The following is a 5,110-nucleotide window of genomic DNA, read 5'->3' on the forward strand; positions in this document are numbered from 1 at the left end:
TAATTTATGTTTAATCAACTGTGTATTGGGATATGGAAGAAAAACTTTTTTTTTTCTTTTGAATGCCTAGATACATAACTGTCTGGTAAACCAGAAAGATGAGTTTTAGTCTCTTATGCAATATTTTTTAAAAGTAATCTGTCTAAATGTTTTGGAATCAGGAACTTGGTCTGATAGCTTGGGTAAAGACAATGCATTTTAGAACTAAACATAAAAGATATACTAAAATAGTTTTAAAGGAGAAGCCTGAATGTACTAGCAAGAGTTGCCAAGAATCAGGAAGGCCTGCATGACATTATCTTCTGTAGTCATCAAACTGCTCTAACTGTGGTTGAACTTCCTTTGGTCAGCGTCATCATTTCAATTCCCTTAAAAGAAAATCTGCAAGTGCTTGAATAAGTGACCAGAACACTTGTTTTAACAGAGTGTTAAAGTGCTTTACTATGTTATAGTGGAAAATTGCTTGCAACTTCTTTCTCTGACTCTTCTCTGATGAACCATGATGCTCTTCTCCAAGAATCTGGAGTCACGGTGCAATAGGGCAGTGGGCTATGAAAAGCTGTGTTGTAGTGATAGAGAAGCAATGACAAAGCACAGTCATACTGCTGAGACCCCAGAGTTTCTGATTTGTATTTATTTGCCTTAGTACTGGAAAAAGTTTTTTGAAACCTCTCTGGAAAGATGATCTGATCTTATTTCTTCTTGATTTTCTTTCCATGTCCTCCAAAAATAATTACCTGATATACTTGATAGGAAAACTGTTATTTAAACACATTTTCTTTGTGTGTATATTTGTATTTTTTCCCTGTTAGAGACTGAATGGAGAGAGCTGAACACACTCAGCTTCCGTTTTCCTGTAAAACAACTGTCTGTGCTCTTATAAAATTCAGTGGACCTTCATTATGAACTGGTACAACATTTAAAGCTTTGGCTTAACACTTTTTTTGCTATTCAACAATATTTTTCAATTTTTTGCTATCTTTTTGGAAAATAGGCATGAAGATTTTATTAATCTGCCATTTGAGGAAGAGATTACAATTTAAGAATTCTTTTTGTTACAGGAACTTCCTATGTCTGTGTACATTAAGCTGTGTACTCCATTTTGAATATGGGGGCTTGTCTGCATTTTCTGCATTTTTTTGATTCAGGGGAAAGAGAAGAGCTACAGAACAATGTTAAGACCAGAATAAATGAGCAGAAACTGGTAATGAATGCTTTGTAGAATAGAGTTCAATAGCAGTGAGCTGTGGAACAATCTTGCCATAGCAGTGGTAAGCCCAAAATATAGTAGACATGCACATATATATGTATATATGCTTTAAAAGAAATTTTAAAAGTGTTAGAACCTGAGAGGCTTCTGAGGGAGTTTATTGAAATGGTTTGTATGATTAGTCCTTGTAAGAGCAAGGGAGTGTATTCTCAACCTAGAATTCTTTTCAAGTCTTACCTTCCTAAAACCTGATTGCCTTTGGGACCCTACAACAGCTTTTTGTTTGATTGGTTCAATTAACATGTGTCCCTGGACAGAGAAGAGGTTTGGAAAAAGGAGAAAGGTTGTATTTCAGATGCTGAAACGCCTCTGGGACTGGCATTGGTTTAGACCTAGAGCATCTGGGATCTTATGACCGGTGTTAATAGAGGGGTCATGGTTAGAAACCAATGTTCAAGAAAAGTACTTGAAAGATATTGAGGTAGGAACAATCATGGAAGTTGTGCAGACCCCTAGGAACTTATTACTACTCAGAGCTCAGTACTGGGTGTCTGCCCAGACAGAAAGTCCAGCCCAATTGAAAACATTTAAAATGGTAGTAATGAAATGAGAGAAGCTTTTGCTTATTCAGCTTGTTTAGAATTCCCTGTTTTAAAATCAAGACTTTGTAAATGAGTCTGCTGAGGTAAAGGGAGTGAATGGTTCTGTAGAGACTTGCTGCCATGTGCCACCATGCTCCCATGAAACTATTATACCCTTTCCTAGCAGGAAGATAAACTGTGAGGTCCGTAAGTTTGGCTGAATGAAATCTTTGGGTGTATGTCACTGGGAAGATACTGTGGATAGAGCTGTTGCCTCATCAGAGTCAGGACTTTCTGAAGCTGTTTGCAAGAGCCTGCTATGACTGTCACTGTTCTTCTTGCATCTAACCTTAAAAGCCATGTTTCATGATAGAGGGTATCTATTTCTTGATGGTGATAAAATAATATTAGCCACAAAATTAAGATAATTATTGCCTTTCTGCAGATGGACTGGTATGGTATGGGTAATGTTAGTGGGGTTGGTCACCATTTCATTCTGGTGGACTTGTTATTGCAGGTTGTCACAATCTGCCAGTCAGGGAGTACATGGAGACCTTTGTAAATCTTAGACGCAGTGAAACAGGACAAAGTTCAACAGGGTTTCTCTGTATTTAGAGGCAAAGTCAGATGTTCCTGTCTTTTCTTTCTCTGTCTGATGTGGTAGAACTTTTGTGAAAAATCTCATGCTTTTCTGTTTGTGTGCAGAGGGGGCACCAATACATTTCAAGGTTTTCTTTGAAAGAAAAGCAGATCCTATGAATAAAATGTGCGATTTGAAAATCTGATGATAAAACGCAGAAGAAAACACACGGAAAAAGGGATTTCATGCTAAAATTAAAAGAAAGGTGGCTATGAGATAGATGTTCATTTTAGTGGCAGTCTTATGTCAGCATTATGCCAAAAATTTCAAAGGGTCTTGTGAACTGGGGATGAGGCACTGTGATTAAGGAGTAAATAATCAGCAAGAAAGTGAATGGAGTGAATGTCATGTAGAATCATATCACAAGTAGAATGTAAAAGTCTGTACATAGATTCCTGCCTAAGTGGATGCTGATAATGCCAGCATTAATTGCCAGAGATTTTATGTTAAAATCTTCTGGGCTCTGCTTCAAATGAAGCAGGTTGTGTTCTTTCAGAAATCACTGAGGTCAAATAAAGCAGAGAATATGGGTCAACAATTGCCTGAAGAGAGCAATTACCTGCTCAGGTAAGTGCCATCAAGTTCCCTCTCCACCATGCAGCAACATGTCAGCCAGGTAGGTCACGAAATTTGCAACTCTTGACGTTGCCTGCTACACTTTTCTGTTTTTGTATTAGAAACCTTCTTGGCCACAACTTCTGTCAGTTTAGAAGAATGACAGACACTTCAAGGGTCCTTCTTCCTAGGGCTGCTTTGGATACTTAAGTAATTTTGGGTTGTTTAAGGAGGGACTGTGTCCACTCCTATGCAGAATCATTAGTTACTTATGAGTGTTTGATGTGTAGAGGATCTGTAAGGTTCTTGGGCTGTTGCAGACCAGGTGTCATACTCTCATAATTGATTTAACCTCACTAAGCGTGACTAAGAACACCTGTTTTTCTGTGATACTTTTTCTTCACATATATTACAGCTATTTTCATTATTTACAGTGTATTTTTAGACTTCACATTTAATCACAGCATAAAAGTGCAAAAGTCTGTTTTCCACAAGAAAAAAAAATGTTTTTCATTATCTTGGGGTTTTTTTTGTTTAATAATTGTATCATGTTTCTGACAGCTAAATAAATGGATTTTATTAAACAGGATTATGGGCTGAGATTATTTAGCATTCCTTTTTTATTATGTGATGTAGCCTCTTCTGGGAGCTGTGAGTTTCTTTTCTTCATTTCCAACATTGATTCTTGCATTAGATGGTTACATTGAATAATTAATATACTTCCTGTGATTGATGATTTGCATGGCCTGAATATTAGGTTATCAATCATGACCCACTTGTTCTAATGTAATCATATTGAAAACATGTCAAAAGCTGTTTACCCAACAGTGACAACAGGAGCTGTGATATTGAAGGTGCCTGATACACTACAGCAGAAAATATCCTGGTTGAACATTCATAATGCAGAGATTATGAGTTCTTCAAATTGATGTAACAAAAGCCTGGAGCCCTTGGTGAGAGTTATCAGCTCCAATAAGAAAAGCCCTTTTTTCAGCTAGAAATTTGTACTGATTTCTTTGCCTTTTATCAGCTGCTTAGTGACTTTTTGAGCCTACAGTGTAAAGTAATTATGTTCTATGCTGCACAGCATAAAGAAACTGAACAAAGAAATGGAAAGTGTTCTTTTTTTTTTTTTTTGAAAAAGGAATGACACTGCCTGTATCTGTTGTTACTGGAAAGAAAAAGCATCGTTAAGGTCTTTCCATAGTTCACTTTCACTGGATTACCACAGATATTGAAAAAGTGGGTTTTGCTTCTGTGGGAATCATTAAAGCAAAGCACTACATTTTAACACTCAGCGTATAATGCACATTTCACTTGCAGTGCCTTTCTTAGCTTATAGATGTTTCTGCAGACCATACTGGTTTCATTTCAATACCCTGTTGCTCTTTACCTTGGCCAACTACAATGACAGGTTTAGTTGTGTATATTTATTTCACTCTCCTTTTTCCTGTGACAACTCAGATTAACATGGGAATTGTACTGAGATTCAACTCCATGAACTCATACCAGTAGAAACAGTCCCTGTGACCACAGCAGAATCACTCACTTCAGATAGAGCTGCTTGAAGTGGAAAAGTCTAAAGTGCTGGACTTTATAACTCTAAGCAGCAAAGCAAAGCTGCTTCCTTCAACCTCTACCTGATTACCACTCTGAATGTAGCGTACATGGATTTTTCAGACTCCTTTGCTCACAAAAGGTCATGCAGTGATGCTTTTCCTAACATTTGACAGTGTTTTATTCCTCATGTCACCTTTCGGCTTTGATGGAGTCCTCGAAAGCTTTGCTCCTTCCAGCTCCCTATTGTTCCTGATGTTAGGAACTTAATTGGTGGATGTAGACCAAAACCAGACTATTCATCAAGATTAAGAGTACCGCAGTTTTATCCAAATGTGAGGACCCTATTAGTCTTGGCTAGCCTTCAAGGCTTATAATCGTAGAGTTCATATTGGTGTGGTCTCTGAAGAGCTGGCATGGTTGAAAATCATAAGAAGAAAGACAATAGAAAAATTTTAAAGCTCAGGAAAAAAAAAAGCCCTGCAGTTTGACTACCTTCTTTCTTTTTTTCCTTTAGCTGATATTTTACTCTGTTTCTCCAAAAGAGGAAAAGCGTATAGCAGCTAT

Source organism: Corapipo altera, unplaced genomic scaffold (genome assembly GCF_003945725.1).
Source record: "Corapipo altera isolate COAL_440 unplaced genomic scaffold, ASM394572v1 0, whole genome shotgun sequence".
Classification (NCBI taxonomy): domain Eukaryota; kingdom Metazoa; phylum Chordata; class Aves; order Passeriformes; family Pipridae; genus Corapipo; species Corapipo altera.